Genomic DNA, 18,377 nt, shown 5'->3' with positions numbered 1-18,377 from the left:
CTTAAAGCCAGGAGTTCAAGACCATCCTGAGCAGCGTAGCAAGACCTCATCTCTACTAAGAATAAAAGTTATCTGGGCATGGTGGCACATATCCATAATCCTAGCTGCTTGGGAGGCTGAAGTGGGAGGATCCCTTGAGCCCAGAACTTCAAGGCTGAGCAATGAGCTGTGAATATCCCAGTGCATTCTAGCCAGGATGACAGAGCAAGACTGCATCAGAAAAGGAAAGGAAAGGAAAGGAAAGGAAGGGGAAGGGGAAGGGGAAGGGGAAGAGGAAGGGAGGGGAAGGGGAGGGGAAGGGAGGGGAAGGGAGGGGAGGGGAGGGGGAGGGGAGGGGAGGGGAAGGGGAAGGAGAAGGGAAGGGGAAGGGGAAGGAGAAGGGAAGGGGGAGGGGAGGGGGAGGGGAGGGGGAAGGGGAGGGAAGGGAAGGGGAAGGGAAGGGAAGGGAGGGGAGGGGAGGGGGAAGGGAAGGGGAAGGAAAGGGAAGGGAAGGGGAAGGAAAGGGGAAGGAAGGAAGGAAGCAAAGGTAAGTTCAGAGACCCAGAGGCTGGAAGTAGAAGGTCCAACATATATCTAAAAGAGTTTCAGGAGGAGAGAAGGAAGGAGAGGTCATCTCCAGAGATGATGTCTGAGAAATTTTCAGACTTGAAAAATGTGAGTTGTCAGATCAAAGGAGTACACTGTCTCAAGCAGAATAAATTTTAGAAATTGAGACCTGTCCACAGTGAAACCCCGTCTCTACTAAAAATACAAAAAATTAGCCGGGCGCGGTGGCGGGCGCCTGTAGTCCCAGCTACTCAGGAGGCTGAGGCAGGAGAATGGCGGGAACCCGGGAGGCGGAGCTTGCAGTGAGCCGAGATCGCGCCACTGCACTCCAGCCTGGGCAACAGCGTGAGACTCCGTCTCAAAAAAAAAAAAAAAAAAAAAAAAAAAAAAAGAAATTGAGACCTGTACATAGTAGTGAAATTAAAGAATACCAAACATAACAAAATTATGTTAAAAGTTTCCACTGAGAAAAGTCAAATTACCCTAACAGAAATGACTTACCATCCTGTCAGCAGATTTGTCAGCAACAGTTGGTGACAGAAGATGATGGAACACATTTTCAAAGTGTTAACAGACCAAAACTGAGAAACTAGAATTCTATACCTAGCTAAACCATCTTTCAAGAGAAAGGACAAAATAAACACATTTTCAAAATTTAGGATGCACACGTACTCATTGAAAGAAGTCCTAGGGAATATACTCCAACAACAAAAAAGCTGAACCCTGAAGAAAAAAATAAACAATTTAGCAAATATCTTGGTAGTGTGTTTTTACGTGCTAGTATTTTGGAATTTTAAAACCAGGTGAAATTAAAATATCTATTAAAATATGGTAGATGATGGTAGGAGGGAGTTCTGAGCTAAAATATTCTAGAGTTATTTTATTCAAAGGCAATGAAATATTCCTTCACTTTAGACTTTAACAAGTTATTATATTGGTTAAGGTTCTTTGTTGTAAACAACAGAGTCCATGCAGGAATTTTAAAAATTTGTAACAAAATTATTGAGAGAGCTGGAAAAACAATCCTGAGCTAAACTTTTAGAAAAATGCGTGAAACCACGCCAGAACTAACTGGCATGCTGTTCCCATCAAGCTCCAAATATGAGGAGCTCAACTTTTCTTCATTTGCTCCTGCTCCCAGGATCAGTGTCAATTCTGTGTCTGGCACTTGATCTTGTAGTCAGGAGAGTAGTAACTGTCTGAAGAGCTTGTATCCTCACATTCCTTACATTTCCATGGGTACATCTAGTAAGTAGAGCCTATGTCACAGGCCTGCATTCCAACTTAATGAGAGGCAGGAAATTTGAGTTCTCAATTCTATCCTGGGTAGGTAGAACCTATAATCAGAAAAGTATCCCAAATATAGGAAGGTTAAACATTTAAAGGTATTCACCAGAATAAGAGAAATAGAATGTGGAACTTTCAAACCTATAGAGAAAAAACTTAGTTAATGGAATAGTAGGCAAAAGAGATAAAGAGAGGCAAATTAACAGCATGATAAATAGGCAATTCAAATGAGATTGTACAAGGAAGTCTAACGATTTTGTTAATCACAATAAATATAAATGGATCGACCTATCAATAAAAAAATAACAAACACAATCAGACTGGGTTTCTTAAAAAACCAGCTATTTGCAAGATATATGGTTAAAACATATCGCAAAAGTTTAAGGAAAGGATTTTAAAAGAACTGTATGCCAAGAAAATATTAATCAAAAAATTATTCATCTAATAACAATATCAGACATAAGAATTTAAGGCAAGAAGGATTTATAGGAATTAACAAGTAATATGTAGTCATAAAAGGAACTATCCACCAAAAAGATAAACAGCCACCATGTAGTCATGAACTTGTGTGCATTTAACCACTTTAAGCAAAATTTGCTGAAACTGTGTAGAGTAATTGGCAAATGCCCGATTAAAAACAGGCCAGGTGTGGTGGCTCATGCCTGTAATCCTAGCACTTTGGGAGGCCGAGGCTGGCAGAGCACTTGAGGTCAGGAGTTCAAGACCAGCCTGGCTGACAAGGCAAAACCCCCTCTCTACTAAAAGTACAAAAATTAGTTGGGTGTGGTGGCACATGCCTGCCTGTAATCCCAACTGAAGGCTGAGGAAGAAGAATCACTTGAACCCAGGAGGTGGAGGTTGCAGTGAGCCGAGAGAAACAGACGAAAGGGTTGAATGCCATAAAATCAATAAGCTTGACATTATGTGAGAATATATGCACACACACATATGTAATCAGTAGTTCACACCACTCCCCCAAGACACTAAGTCCAGCCATCTTAGAGGTGAATTTTATCAAACGTGACCTTTTCTTTGTTTTGTTTCACAAATAGAAGCTAATATCAACTATGTTAACACCAAGATTCCTGATGCAGCAAATGCTTCTCAGATACCTTTTATTTCAGCCCAACCCTCTGACATCCAGGTACAGTTATTTTAAAAATAGGGCCATTCAGAACCATTTCATTTATTCAAAAGCTTTTTCAAGAGGATCTCTGCTTAAGTACTACAAGTATCTCTCTGCTGCTGACATCTTTTCTGTGGTTGAAGTCAATGAAAAATATAAATAATAGACTACATAAGAATAATATGCAACAATTGTATACATAGTATAATATAAACTCTAAAAAATAAACAAAAATAAGCAAACATCTATGAATAGGAAAAAATTAAAGACCAGAAGACAGTATACCGTAATATTAAATGAAATTATTTTTGACAGAAGTATGAGTCATTTATTCATTTATCTTTATTTTGCACGTTTAGTGAGAAATCATTAGTTTCCAAATATGTTGACATTTTATATAAACTTAAATTTTAATAATTATATTGCCACATTGGAATAAAAAAAGACATGACACACAATGAAAATAACCATCAGAATGGTGAAAGAAATTCTCACTGTATCAATAAGTACATTGGTTATAAATGAACTAGACATCTCCACTAAAAGGCAGATATTATCAGACTGAATACAACAAGATATACACCTGATATTCAAGGACATAAGTAGGTTGAAAGTGAAAGATGGAAAAGATACATTATGCAAACAGTAACCATAAGAGTTCTGGAGTGGCTACATTAATATCAAAATAGTAAACTAAACTCAAGAAATATTACTGGAGACATTTTGATAAGGAGTCAATACATCTAGAATAATAAATGTTATATAAGAACTGACCTCCAAAATAAACGGATGAAACAAATTCACCGATAGTAGAGATTTCATTTAAAAAACCCCATTTATAATATCAAACAAAAATACTTAGGAATAAATTTAACCAAAGAGGTGAAAGACTTATATGCTGAAAACTATAAAACATCATGAAAGAAATTGAAGAAGACACAAATAAATGGAAAGATATATTGTGCATGTGAATCAGAAGAATGAATATTGTTAAAATGTTCATACTATTCAAAGCAATATACATATGTAATGCAATCTCTGTCAAAATCCTGATGACATTCTTCATAGAAATAGAAAACAATCCTAAAATTTGTAAAGAAAAAGAGAAAAACAAAACTGGAGGCATCACACTTCCTGATTTAAAATTACATTACAAAGCTATAGTAATGAAAATATTATGGTACTGGCATAAAGACAGACACATAGACGAGTGGAACAGAATACTCCAGAAATAAATCCAAACATACATGATTAATTCTCAACAAGGGCACCAAGAGGACATAATGGGGAAGGGATGATCTCTTCAGTAAATGGTGCTGGGGAAACTGGATTTTCACATGCAAAAAAATGAAATTGGACCCTTTTACCATGCACAGAAATCAGCTTAAAATGGGTAAATGATCTGAACATAAGACCTGAAACCATAAAAGTCCTAAAAGAAAACCTAAGGAAAAAGCTGCTTGATACGGCCTTGGCAATAATTTTTTGGACATCACACCAAAAGCTTGGGCTACAAAAGCAAAAATAAATAAATGGAGCTATATCAAACTAAAATGCTTCTGTACAGCAAAGGAAACAAACAAGAAAATGAAAAGGCAACCTACAGATGGAGAAAAAAATATTTACAAACCATATCTCTGCTGAAGGGCTAATATCTAAACTTCAGAACTTACACAACTCAATAGCAAGAAAACATATAAGCTGATATAAAAGGGCAAAGGACCTGTTTCTCCAAAGATGACACAAACATGGCTAATAGGTATATGAAAAGATGTTGAACACCACTAATTATCAGGGAAATCAAAGCTACTACGAGTTACCACCTCACATCAATTAGGATAGCTGTTATCAAAAAGACAGGAGGTAAGTATTGGCAAGTGTGTGGAGAAAAGGGAACCCTTGTACACTTTTGGTGGGAATGTAGATTGTTGCAGCCATTATGGAAAACAGTATAGAAGTTCATAAACAGAAATAGAAGTACCACATGACCCGGAAATCCCCTTTCTGGTTATATACTCAAATCCCTGCAAAGATATCTGCACTCCCATGTTCTTTGTGGCATTATTCAGAACAGCCAAGATTTGACAACAACCTAAGTGTCTGTCAGTGGATGAATGAATAAAGAAAATGTGTTATATATACTCACACAGTGGAATATTATTCAGTCTTATAAAAGGAGGGATCCTGGCCAGGCACAGTGGCTCACGCCTGTAATCTCAGCACTTTGGGAGGTCGAGGTGGGCAGATCACAAGATCAGGAGTTCAAGACCAGCCTGGCCAACATAGTGAAACCCCCCGTCTCTACTAAAAATGTAAAAAGAAATTAGCCGGGCATGGTGCTGGGCACCTGTAGACCCAGCTACTTGGGAGGCTGAGGCAGGAGAATTTCTTGAACCTGAGAGGCAGAGGTTGCAGTGAGTCAAGATCGTGCCACTGCACTCCAGCCTGGACAACACAGCGAGACTGTCTTAAAAAAAAAAAAAAAAAAAAAAGAGGGATCCTGCTGTTTGCCACAGTATGGATGAACCTGGAAGATATTAGGCTAAGAGAAATAAACCAGACACAGAAAGAAAAATATTGTATGATCTCATTAATATACAGAATCTTTTAAAAATTTCAAGTATACAGAGATACAGACTAAACAGTGGTTATTAGGAGAAAGGTGGGAAGAGAGAAAATGGAAGATATAGTTCAAATGATATAACGCTGTAGGATGAATAAGTCTAGAGATCTAATGTACAAAATGAGGACTATAGCTGATAGTTGTGTATTGCATTGGAGATGTTTGCTAAATGAGTAGACCATAGCTGCTCTTGCCACACAAAATGTGAGTGCCACACACTACGTGAGATGATGGATATGTTAATTTGCTTCACTATAGGAACTATTTTATTATCTATATGTATTTTGCAAAATCATATTATATACTTTAAATATACACAATAAGAATTATTTTAAAAATATTTCAGTGCCCCACTTTCAATAATTGATAAAAACAAAGACTTTAACAACACTATCAATTAACTGATATTTATAAAACACTCCACTGAATGACTTCAGAGTACCCATTCTTTTCAAGTGCACATGTAACATTCTCCAGGATAGACTATGTAATAGAGCCCAAAACAAGTCTCAATAAAATTTGTAAAAAGGTTGTAATTGTACAAAGCACGTGCTCTGACCACGATGGAATTTAGAGATCTGTAAGAGAAAGAAACCTGAGAAAACATCAAATATTTGGAAATTAAACAACACACTTCTAAATAACCCATGAGTCAAAGAAATCACAAGGGAAATTAAGTTTTACTGAATGAAAACAAACACACAACATCAAAATCTATGGGATATATCTAAAGTAGTACTTAGAAATAAATATAACTTCGATACCTATATCAGAAAAGAAGAAAAGACAAATGAAAAACATAAGCTTCCATCTTAAGAAACTAGAAAACAAAGAGCAAGCTAAGCCCAAGACAAGCAGAAGGAATAAAATAATAAATATTAGAGCAGAAAAACAATAGATAAAAAATTTTAATCCCTAAAAGATTTTTATTTCAAAAGATCAACAAAATTGACAAACCCTTAACTAGACTGACCAAGAAAACATTACTAATTACCAAAATCAAGAATGAAAGAGGAGTAAAGCACCAAAAAACTCCACGTGATCTTCTCAATAAAGTAGGAAGAGCCAGCAAAGGAGACTGGGATAAGAGAAACCAGAAACCAAGAGAGAATGTATTTCAATGAGAGAGTGGTCAACTGGTTGAGTGTTGCTAATTCCTTTAAAAGAAAAGGAGAATTGACCTTTGGATTAGGCCATGTGAAGTTTGTTGACAACCTTAGGAAGTATTTTGAGAAAATAGCATAAATAAAAATCTAATTGGAATGACTTGGAACAGAACTCATTGTAAGAAGTGAAGAAGTGGAAAAAATGAATACAGACAACTCTTCCAAGAGGTTTTGTTTAAATTAAGGACAGCAGAGATTTGGAGTGGTAGGGAGAGAGATGAGATGCCTAAGGGAAGTTATTTTTGTCTTTTAAGATGGGAGATATTGTATGTATAGACTGAGGAGTAATTGAAAGTTAAAAGGGTGAAAAGTTGGTGATGCAAGAGAGAGTAGATACCTGCAGGCACAAAGTCCTTAAGAAGGCAGGAGGAAATGAGATGTAGTTCAAAAGTAAAACATGTCAGGAACTCTGAAGGGTCTGAGATTTTATTGTATTTGTAAGCCAACAAGTTAGCCTGCCACTATTTCATGGATGCTCAGCAAACGGGAAACTCCCGGGTCAAAAACAGAGGCTTTGATTTCTCACACCACCAGTTCCCTGCACCCCAATTCCTCAGATCAATGTGAAGAGGGCCAGGTGACACCTGCATATGCAATGAGTTGCACTACAAGTGAGGAAGTCTGAACTTAGGGAACCTGAATCTTTTATATTGGGCAATAAAGGTGTGTACCCTTTGCTCCAGACACATTGTTTTTATTATATTGAACAGTAAACATTCTTGCTGTTTGTTCCAGAGGCAGACACTATCTCTATCTTCCAGGGCTATGAAACATTCAATCCTTGATTACATAGTCTGGAACAAGGAAATGTGAGAGACTCTTAGAGAATTGTCTCTCAACGGAGTTTAGCCTTTAGTAAGAGCTAAATACTAAATTTAGCACCATTTTAAATGGTGGAGGTTGAGGGATGGGGAAGATAGATTATTGGAAAATATTCTAGTACCTCTTTTCTGCTTACTTTTATTTTTTTTCCCTAGCAAATCAATAGATGAAGGTATCAGGTAAAATTGAGGAGTGGGCATCAAGAGTATATGGTTTAAAGAGAGAGAAAGCTGTCTAGAAAAGGAGAGGGTTGGCCAAGGAAATGTAGAATTATTGGGCACTGCCGAAGACACTCCTATAGTTTGTGATCATAAATTTAACCAGTCAGCACAATTGCAACTGTTTTATCAGGGTTCATATCATGCTTTAGTGCAGTGAAAGATCAAGCAGAGAGTTGGCTTTAACCAAGATTGGAATTTTTTTTTTTAGGACAGTATGATGGAGAAAGAATGTGGTAAGGGCCTTAGGGGTATACACTGACAAACCCTTAACTAGGATGATTACAGTAATGGACCATGGAATCTAGGCTGGATAAAGAGGAGAGTGAGGAAAGGAAGGCCCATGAAAAATTGATGAGGCCAAAGGATCAGAGTTCCTGATGGGATTAAAGAAGAGTTAGAGTGGGTGTATTAGAATAAGTGAACTAGGAAGACAGAAGGAGGTAGTCAAATAATGGAATGCCTAAAATCAAGGTTTTAGAGTAATAGTACGTGAGCATGGAAGTGGGTAGCTAAGGTGGAGTGGAGAAAAAGATCATGAGAAGTGAGGAGTCAAGAAACTGAGTGACCAGAGTGTCAGATGTATCGTTTAGTGCTTGTTGAAGTCACCAAGAGTAACAAGTCACAGTGGAAAGACAGGGACCTGTATGCTAAAATTTTGAATGAATGAGAGGAAATGACTGAAAGGTCAGCAGATGATTGCAACATAGAGAGGGTGGCAGGTGCCATGGACTGATGGCAAACCATTCCTTTATTTAATAAATATTTATTTACATGTGGCCAACTAATTACTGTGGGAAGAACAGCTTATCACATCCTCAAGGATTACATACTAATTGGAAGATAATACACTCCTCCATCAAAAGCGAAACACTAAGGCAAACATTGCAGTATAGTGAGGCAGAAAGCCCACTTGCCTAAGGGTCAGAAAATCCGATTTCTATTATAAGTTCCAGGTTTGTCAATAATTAGCTATGAGCCTGGGTAAATCAATTAACCTCATCAGGCCTCAGTCTCCACATTTGGATACAGATGAGATGATTCTCAAGCTTCCGCAGAGCCTAACATTTCATAATTCTGTGAAATAAAATAATAGCTATTTCACACGGAAATTGGGGAGAATAAATAAGCACAAGTGTCCAGATTTTACAGACAGAAGAACGTGAACCATGAAGGACTACATAATTTGTCCAGCATCAGAATATAAAGTCAGGTTCATTGTTGTTTGTGTTAGATCATATAATGCAGAGCAGATGGCCTAATCTGTGTTTGCTTTTGTCCACTTTCCTAAATTTTTGTTTGTCTTTCCATTATCTCTACTTGGTTCTAGCTAGGTCACAATTGCTTATGTCAAAGGAACAAAGAAAATACCACAAGAATCCGTAACTATAACAATATTGTTTAACACAGCTTTGAATACATTTTTACAGGAAGCAAAGAAGTGTGTTGCCCTCCAGGAAATGTGTGTTGCTCTGATGTAATTAGGCTGACATACATTTCCCTGGTAGCCAATATAAGGAATGGGTCCGCTAACCCTTGACATCGGAAAATTTTGGGGTTGGATTAGATGTCAAGGTTGGGAAGGATATTATTTGGGTAAAGGGGTTCATTAACAGTTTTTCCACTATAATGAGTTTTTCCTTTATAGCTGTGATGTTACTCCCGTATTTTTGAACATGTAAAAGCATATTCAGTGATACTTTGAGATCCAACTATATGCTAGGTACTTACTGTAAGGCCTAGTGGCATTGTGGAGCGCAGGATAGCTAAGGTATCTGTCCTATCTCCTTTTGTTAATATATACTGAATGGCCAAGATAGACATGAACAAGAAAATGAATACATAAGATATTTTTTCAGAACATGATCAACGTTTGAAGAGTATAAAACAGAGTAACAAGATGTCTCTTACCATGTTTTGCATTTCCCCCATTTGGAAAATAAGTGCCACGAGCGTTAGGACCTTGTCTGTTATATTTATCAACGTACCCACTGTGCCTTGGTTAGTGAGTTTTGGTTGTGGGCTTCTTTAGATAGGATAGTCAGGAAAGGTATCTGTAAGGTACCCTGAATGCTGAGAACTAGAAAATAAGGAGTTTTCAGCCAAAGATCTGGAGAAGCAGCATTCTGGGGAAGAGCAATGTAAAATTCCCAAGGAAGCAACAAGTTCAGCATGTTTAAGAAACATAAGAAAGGTCCGTGTGGCTGGAAAATTGTAAGGGTAGAAGTTTGAATTTTAATTTAATTACTATGATAAGTCATTATAGATTTTTTTTTTCTTCTTTTCTTTTCTTTTCTGGCCATGTTTTCTTCCTCTAATTTTATTTCCTTTTTTTTCTAAAGAGTTTTAGTCAGGGATTTTAAGTGACCGTATATTTAAAAGTTTCCCCAGACAGTTTTGTAGGGAATAGAGTGAGAATAGCATGAGAGGAAGCAAGAGATCAGTTAGGAGATGAGTGTTGATGGTGGGCTGGTGCAGGGGAAGAAGTATTGAGCAGTAATTGAGTTTGAGATATATTCTAGTAGGCTGGGTGTGGTGGTGCTTTGGGAGGCCCAGGTGGAAGGATAGCTTGAGGCTAGGAGTTTGACAGTTTGAGAGATATATTCAAAGGATAGAACAACAGGATTGTTCAGCTGCTGTTCTTCAACTGTTGTTCAACAGCTGATTGGATATGGAGTGAGAGAAAAAACAAGCAAGACTCCATTGCTTTGGTCTGAGTAATTTGGTGGTAGTAGTGCCACTAACAAGGAAACTGGGAGAGGAGCAGAGTTTTTCTACGGAGAATCAAGCAGTTGGTTTTATCCACGTGAAGCTTACAGTGCCTGTTAGATCTCCAAATGGAAGTGTAGATAAAATGGTTGATATGAGTATGGCAAGATGTCAGAACTGAAGATATTACCCTTCTGTGAGTCACTGGCATTTAGATGCTATGTAAAGCCACAAGACTGAGTGAGCTCATCAAGGGAGAGCATGTCGATATGAGCAGCAAGGACTAACCCTTGAACATTTTTGCCTTTGAAAAATACAATATTTTATAGACTAGAAGTACATTATTTACCAGGTAAATCAGCCAGTTTTAAAAACCCACTTTGTCTTCCTCTCTCAGCAAGTAGTGGGAGGCCATCTTAGAAGGAAGCTATCCTGGTGAGAAGCTCTAATCACACCAGCCCCTGGGACTTGCCAGTATGTCATCAGATACACAACGAAAGGCTCTGGTTCCCCTATGCCTCTCTCTCTCATCATAAGTCTTCCCTGACTCCCCCAGGCCACAGTGATCCCTCCTTCTCCTAACTCTTCTTCCTCGTTACTTTCTGGACCTTTACAGACATTCCTCCTGGTGGTGTAGCTACTTATGCAGAACAGATGCTCTAATATGTGTGTGTTTACCTCTCTTTATACAAAGTTTGTATTTGTCTTCTTGTTATCTCTAACTAGGCAATGATTGCCTTTTACCCCCACTTTCAACAACATTATAATTTCCTCAAGGGCAGGATATTCTTATATATCTTTCTATCCCTTACCATGGTCTGTATTTCCCCATTTGGAATGTAAATACCACAAGAGCTAGGATTTGTCTGTTATGTTCATCACTGTACTCTTTGAGTCTGAAACAGTATTCTTGAATAAACACAAATAGAATAAAGGAATATAAAAGCTGCTGATAGTTGTCTAGATAGATGATTAAGTGCCCTGCCTAAAAGCAAGACCTTCACCCTTTTCCTTGGTAGACATAACCTCCACTTTTGGTCCCTTTTTTAACACCACCCTATGCAGAAGTGTTTCACTTCATATCACCTTTATGGACTCTTTCCACAGTTTCTGCTGATACTCAAGTAGATAAGAATAGGACATATATTTATGGCCTATATAATGCATATATGTAGTTGGGATCTGTGGTAGATTATCTGCAAAGATGACCATTAACAATTTCTTTCATCTTTGTATGTGTACATTGCTCTTCCCAACAAGAGATGGAGTCTGTTTCCTCTCCCCTTAAATATAGATGGCCATGTGAATAGCTTTGGCTAATAGAATTCAGTAGAAGGGATGTTACCTAACTTTGGGGCTTGGGCCTTAAGAGGCCTTTCAACTTCCAGTTTTGCTGTCTTGAGATCTGGACACCATGTTTAAGAAGCTTGGCCTTCTGGATGATGTAAGACCACATGGAGAGAGAGAAGTGTACCTAGCACCCAACTATTCCAGCCACTGCAAGTGAGGTACAAAACAGGTGAATAAAGCCATCTTGTATTCTCTAGGTCTAGCCAAACTATCCCAGCTTCCTCTGGAGTCATGAAGCAGCCACCCCATGAAGCACAGACAAGCCATTCTTGATGAGTCCCAACCTAGTTGCACAATCATGACAAATAATAAATGGTAGTTGTTGTTTTAAGCCATACTTTTGGGGATGATTTGTTATATAGCAGTAGATAACTGAAATAGGATCTGTTTCAGGATTTCTTTTATGACAAAATTTCCAGAAATACATTGCATTTAAAAGAAGCACTTCTGCAATTTGTAGCAAAATTATGATGCAATTATCTTTTGTCCCAGCAGTCTTCCTTCTAGGATTCTATCCCAAAGATACTCTGGCAAAAATACAAAGAGACATACTGGCTATTCATTGCAATACTACCTAAAATAGCAACAAACTTTAAACAATTCAAATGTCTATCAGCAGGGGACTCGTTGAATATGTTATGTAATGTCTACATGATGAAGTAATATGCAGCTATAAAAAAGGAATGAGGAGCACCTCTGTAAACTGCCATAGAGTAATCACCAAGGTATAAAGTTGAATGAAAAAAGCATGGCACAGAAAATTATGTATGGTATGATATGCCATTGTTTAACTTTCTTTTTTTTTTTTTTTTTTAGACTGAGTCTCACTCTGTCACCGGGCTGGAGTGCAGTGGTGCGATCTCCACTCACTGCAATCTCCACCTTGTGGGTTCAAGCGACTCCCCTGGCTCAGCCTCCCAAGTAGCTGGGACTACAGGCACACACCACCACTCCTAGCTAATTTTTTGTATTTTTAGTAGAAACAGGGTTTCACCTTGTCGGCCAGGATGGTCTTGATGTCCTGATCTCGTGATCCACCCACCTTGGCCTCCCAAAGTGCTGTGATTACAGACGTGAGCTACTGTGCCCAGCCATTTAGCTTATTTTTTAAAGAAAAGATAGAATATAAAAACTTTAGGCTGGGCGTGGTGGCTCACACCTGTAATCCCAGCACTTTGGGAGGCTGAGGCGGGTGGATCACCTGAGGTCAGGAGTTTGAGAACAGCCTAGCCAACATGGTGAAACCCCATCTCCACTAAAAATACAAAAATTAGCCAGGCATGGTGGCAGATGCCTGTAATCCTAGCTACTTGGGAGGCTGAGGTAGGAGAATCGCTTGAACCCGGGAGGCAGAAGTTGCAGTGAGCCGAGATTGTGCCATTGCACTCCAGACTGGGTGACAGTGAGAGACTCTGTCTCAAAAAAAAAAAAAAAAAAAAAAACCTTTAAAAGAAGTTATTACCTTAAGAAGAGAGAGGGGATTGCGTAAATGATAACACAGAAATGTAATCGTAAAACTAGACTGCCCACGCCCCCGGCCCGCCCAGCCTGCAGCAGCAGCAACAGCAGCACGGGCGGCCGCGCAGGTGTTTATGTCGGGTCTCGGGGTCTGGCAGCAGCATTCAGACTACCTGATCAGCGGCAGCACCAGCTGTGTGCCCAAGGATGGGCTCACTGTGCAGCAGCTCTTTGCCAGCACCAACAGCCTCACCTACAAGGGCTTCCTGATTCTCCCAGGATTCACAGACTTTATAGCTGATGAGGTGGACCTGACTTCAGCCCTGACCCGGAAGGTCACGCTGAAGACGCAGCTGATCTCCTCCCCCATGGACATTGTGACAGAGGCTGACATAGCCATCGCGATGGCTCTGATGGGAGGTATTGGTTTCATTCACCACAAGTGCACCCCAGAGTTTCAGGCCAAGGAGGTGCAGAAGATCAAGAAGTTTGAACAGGCAGGCCATGGTGCTGAGCCCCTCGCACACTGTGGGTGATGTGCTGGAGGCCAAGATGTCGCATGGCTTCTCTGGCATCATCACCGAGATGGGCACCATGGGCAGCAAGTTGGTGGGCATCGTCACTTCTCGAGACATTGACTTTCTTGCTGAGAAGGACCACACCACCCTCCTCAGTGAGGTGATGACGCCAAGGATTGAGCTGCTGGTGGCTCCAGCAGGCGTGACATTGAAAGAGGCAAAAGAGATACTGAAATGTAGCAAGAAAGGGAAGCTGCGTATTGTCAATGATTGAGATGAGCTGGTGTTCATCATCGCCTGCACTGACCTGAAGAAGAACCGAGACTACTTTCTGGCCTCCAAAGATTCCCCCAAGCAGCTGCTGTGCGGGGCAGCTGTGGGCACCTGTGATGATGACAAACACCACCTGGACCTGCTCACCCAGGTATCCCCACCTCCAGGTGATTGGGGGGAACGTGGTGACAGCAGCCCAGGCCAAGAACTGACGCTGGTGTGGATGGGCTGCATGTGGGCATGGGCTGCGGCTCCATCTACATCACCCAGGAAGTGATGGCCTGTGGTTGGCCCCAGGGCACTGCTGTGTACAAGGTGGCCGAGTATGCCCAGCACTTTGGTGTGCCCATCAGAGCCAATGATGGCATCCAGACCATGGGGCCTGCGGTCAAGGCCCTGGCCCTTGGAGCCTCCATAGTGGTGATGGGCTCCCTGCTGGCCGCCACCACAGAGGCCCCTGGCATGTGCTTCTTCTCAGATGGGCTGCGGCTCAAGAAGTACCGTGGCATGGGCTCACTGGATGCCACGGGGAAGAGCAGCAGCAGCCAGAAACGATACTTCAGTGAGGGGGATAAGATGAAGATCGCGCAGGGTGTCTCAGACTCCATCCAGGACAAAGGGTCCATTCAGCAGTTTGTGCCCTACCTCATAGCGGGCATCCAGCATGGCTGCCAGGATAGCGGAGCCCACAGCCTGTCTGCCCTTCGGTCCATGATGTACTCAGGAGAGCTCAAGTTTGAGAAGTGGACCATGTGGGCCCAGATCGAGGGTGGCATCCACGGCCTGCAGTCTTACGAGAAGCAGCTGTACTGAGGACAGCAGTGGCGGCCGAGGTGATGGAGGGGGCGCACCCCAGTGTCCACCTTCAGGCACAACCTCCCTCCATAACTGAGTGGTCCACAGGTTTGCCCTACAGGTTCCCCAACTGCTTTCCAGGGAGAGAGGAGGGGAAGTCCTGAGGGGTCTGCGGCCCCTTGCTCAGTATCCCCTACAGAGTCAGGACTTTTCCCTGGGCCGGGCTGCCCTGGGAGCCCCCTGAGCCCAGCCAGCCGGGGTCTCAGGCCCTGTGCCTGCCTCAGGTCTTTCAGCCTGCTCCAGCCCAGCCCCCACCCTAGGGGCAGGCAGCCCCTCCTGGCTTTTTCCGTAGAGCACCTCCCAGCCCCCATCCCCCCAGGAAATGGTGCTCTCCTGGCCCCACCTCTGGCCCTTCCTGGGCCGCTGCTCCCTCAGCCATGTGGCACTTCTGAGCTCTTGACCTAGGCCAAGGGGAGGTCTCTGCCCCCTTCCCCGGCCCTGGGCTACCCTTGCATCCTGCTCCTTAGGTAGTTCCCCTGGCCCTGGCCCTGGGGAGGAGGCTGCCCTGGTCATGGCCGCCTGCTTGTCATTCCTGACTCACCACCGTCCCCAGGTATACCATTTCTGCCTTCTCCTCAGCTTCAGTTGAAGGCTTTAACTTTGCACACTTTGGGATCACAGTTGCATCATTGTGTATTAAATAATTGGAATAAATCAAGCAGGTCTCAACACCTCCACCAAAAACAAAACAAAAACCAAAACAGAAACTCTAGACTGTGGGAAACTATAGCACAAATAACCTAGTTTCTTCTACAAGTAAAATTTAAAGAAAACAAAAAGGGATGGAATGGGAACCTTGTGATTAAAAAAAGGAACTTAAGGGGCATTCCAACCAATTGCAATTTATGAACCAATTTGTATTCCAATTTCAATAAATAAACTGAAAAAGTTTATGAGATGGTGGGGAAATTTAAACACTGGTTGGATATACAGTGCTACTAAGGAATTATTATTTAGGTATGATAATGATGGTATGGTTATATTTTTAAAAGAAGGTTTATATATTAGATATACACTGAGGTTTTTATGGATGAAATGATATTACACCAGGACCTGAAGAAGAACCGAGACTACTTTCTGGCCTCCAAAGATTCCCCCAAGCAGCAGCTGTGCGGGGCAGTTATGGATAAAACAGGATTGGCCATGAGTTGGTAATTAATGAATCTGGATGACTGGTTCATAAAAGTTCATTCTATTGTCTTCTTTACTTTTGTATATAGAGTCGTCCCCTGGTATCCATGGGGGAGTGGTTCCAGGACCCCCTGCTAATACCATAATTTGTGGACGCTCAAGTCCCTTGTATAAAATAGTATTATTTAACCTATGCACATCCTCTGGTATACTCAATTATCTCTAGATTACTTATAATACCTAAAACAATGTCAATGCTATATAAGTAGTTGTTATACTGCATTGTTTTTTAATTTGTATTATTTTTGTTGTTGTATTATTTTTATTGTTTTTTGAATATTTTAAAAAGTTTCCATTTCTTTTTTGTCTTTATTATTTTAACTGACACATAAGAATCACACATATTTACGGGATACGGTGTGATATTTTGATACATGTATAGAATGTATAATGATCAAATCAGGATAATTAACATATCCATCACCTCAAACATTTGTTATTTCTTTGTATTACGATCAGATATTTTCCGTTGATGGTTGGTTGAATCTACACAAGGGCAGAACCCATGGATACAGAAAGTCGACTGTATTTGAAATTTTTCAAAATAAAAAGTTAAAGTAAAAAGGAAGCCTCTGAGACCCAGCATTTTAAGGGCACTGAATTCATTTTCTTCATCATATCACACCTTAGGTCTATTACTGCAAGTAAACCCCATCTATACAAAATGGAAGTTATATCTGTAAAACCATGATGAGTATTTAGAACTGTCTGTGATTGACATCATGTCAGTGATTTTGAAGTTATAATGAGTTCTCAGACGACCAGGTGTTTTTGTTATTTTGCTTTGTTTTGGGTTTTAAAAAAAAATTTCCAGTATCACTTTTGTCTCTTAGTGAAAGTTTTAATTAACATGAATAGTCTTTTTCTCCTCTTCCAAACATGTATCATCATTCATTCACTCAATTAACATATTCTTATTCTTATTTATTTATTTATTTGAGACAGGGTCTCATTCTGTCACCCAGGTTGGAGTGCAATGGTACAGTCACAGCTCACTGCAGCCCTGACCTTCCAGCTTCTGGGCTCAAGCAGTCCTTGCACCTCAGCCTTCCAAGTAGCTAGAACTATGGATGTGTGCCACCATGTCCAGCTAATTTTATTATGTTTTTGTAGAGACAAGGTCTCACTATGTTACCCAGGCTGGTCTCAAACTCCTAGGCTCAGACCATCCTCCTGTTTTGGCCTCCAAAGTGCTAGAATTATAGGCGTGAGACACCATGCCCAGCCTTAAGACTTATTTTTTGAGTGACTACTTTTAGAGCTGCTGGTATTAGGGAAATAGTGCTGCAAGCTAACAGGAGTCTACAGCCCTACCGCACACAACTGTCAACATGCATGCCCAGATGCTTATAATACCATGGAATAACAGGGCCATAATTGAGGTCTTTGAAAGGACATAGAAAAGGCCTGGTTGCTCTTCCCCTAGCAGGAGATGAGAGGACAAATCTTGAAAGGGGATGTTAGAGGCTGTCAAGATGCTGGTTCTGGGGAAAGAATACCAGCAGACTGGGTATAGCTTATTTTGGAGGGAAGATGTAATCTGATGCTTTTTAGGTTACAAACATCTTTCATTTTCAAATACCTGTTACCTCTTCTCTGAACCAAAATGAATGACCTATATCAGTGGTTCTCAAAATGTGATCCCTGGATCAGCAGCATCACCATTCCCAGGAAACTGGCTCATGCAACTGCTTGAGCTCCACTCCAGACCTATGAGTCTGTGACTCTGGAGCTGGACCAGTGACCTATGTTTTAATAAGCTTTCCAGGTGATGTTAATGCTTGTTCATGTTAGAAAATCACTGGTTTAGAGAAAACTAGTAATTGTTCCATAAATTTAGTTTAAAGAAGGAGAAAGAAGCCTGTCCTTTAGCCAAGTTTAAAAAAAAAAAAAAAAAAAGGGGCTGTTTACAAGGGACATTTTGAGAGCATCTAAGGTTAAGAAAAAAAAAGTTTAACTTGGCTGGAGGCCTTGCAGAACAGTAGTTGTGGAGAAACCAGTGCTCCACATAGATAACCGCAAACACTAAACTGGAAAGCAGCTGTCTGCCACTCAGGAGTAAGTGCAGACTAGAGACTTATGGAGACCAGGTTTCCAGTATCTTTCTCTGAGATACCAATCCTTAACCCAAGAAACCCAAGGCCAATAGCTAAGTATAAAAGTTATTCTCTGAGAGTGAGGATACCTAGATTAGGGATAATGGATAATAAAGACGTATGAGGCCAGGCATGGTGA

At 40.6% G+C, this 18,377-nt stretch overlaps 1 pseudogene across 1 annotated transcript; it reads left to right on the top strand.

The window, feature by feature from the left end:
- The first annotated feature begins 465 nt into the window (after window positions 1–465).
- LOC135969622 (inosine-5'-monophosphate dehydrogenase 1 pseudogene) lies at window positions 466–16,678 on the top strand (annotated as a pseudogene). Its single transcript, XR_010584924.2, has one exon. The product of XR_010584924.2 is annotated as an inosine-5'-monophosphate dehydrogenase 1 pseudogene (transcript).
- Window positions 16,679–18,377: the final 1,699 nt, after the last annotated feature.

The sequence above is a fragment of the Macaca fascicularis genome, chromosome 2, assembly GCF_037993035.2.
Source record: "Macaca fascicularis isolate 582-1 chromosome 2, T2T-MFA8v1.1".
NCBI lineage: Eukaryota > Metazoa > Chordata > Mammalia > Primates > Cercopithecidae > Macaca > Macaca fascicularis.
The sequence above is the reverse complement of the archived record's forward strand: the minus strand, read 5'-3'. Positions and strand labels throughout refer to the sequence as shown.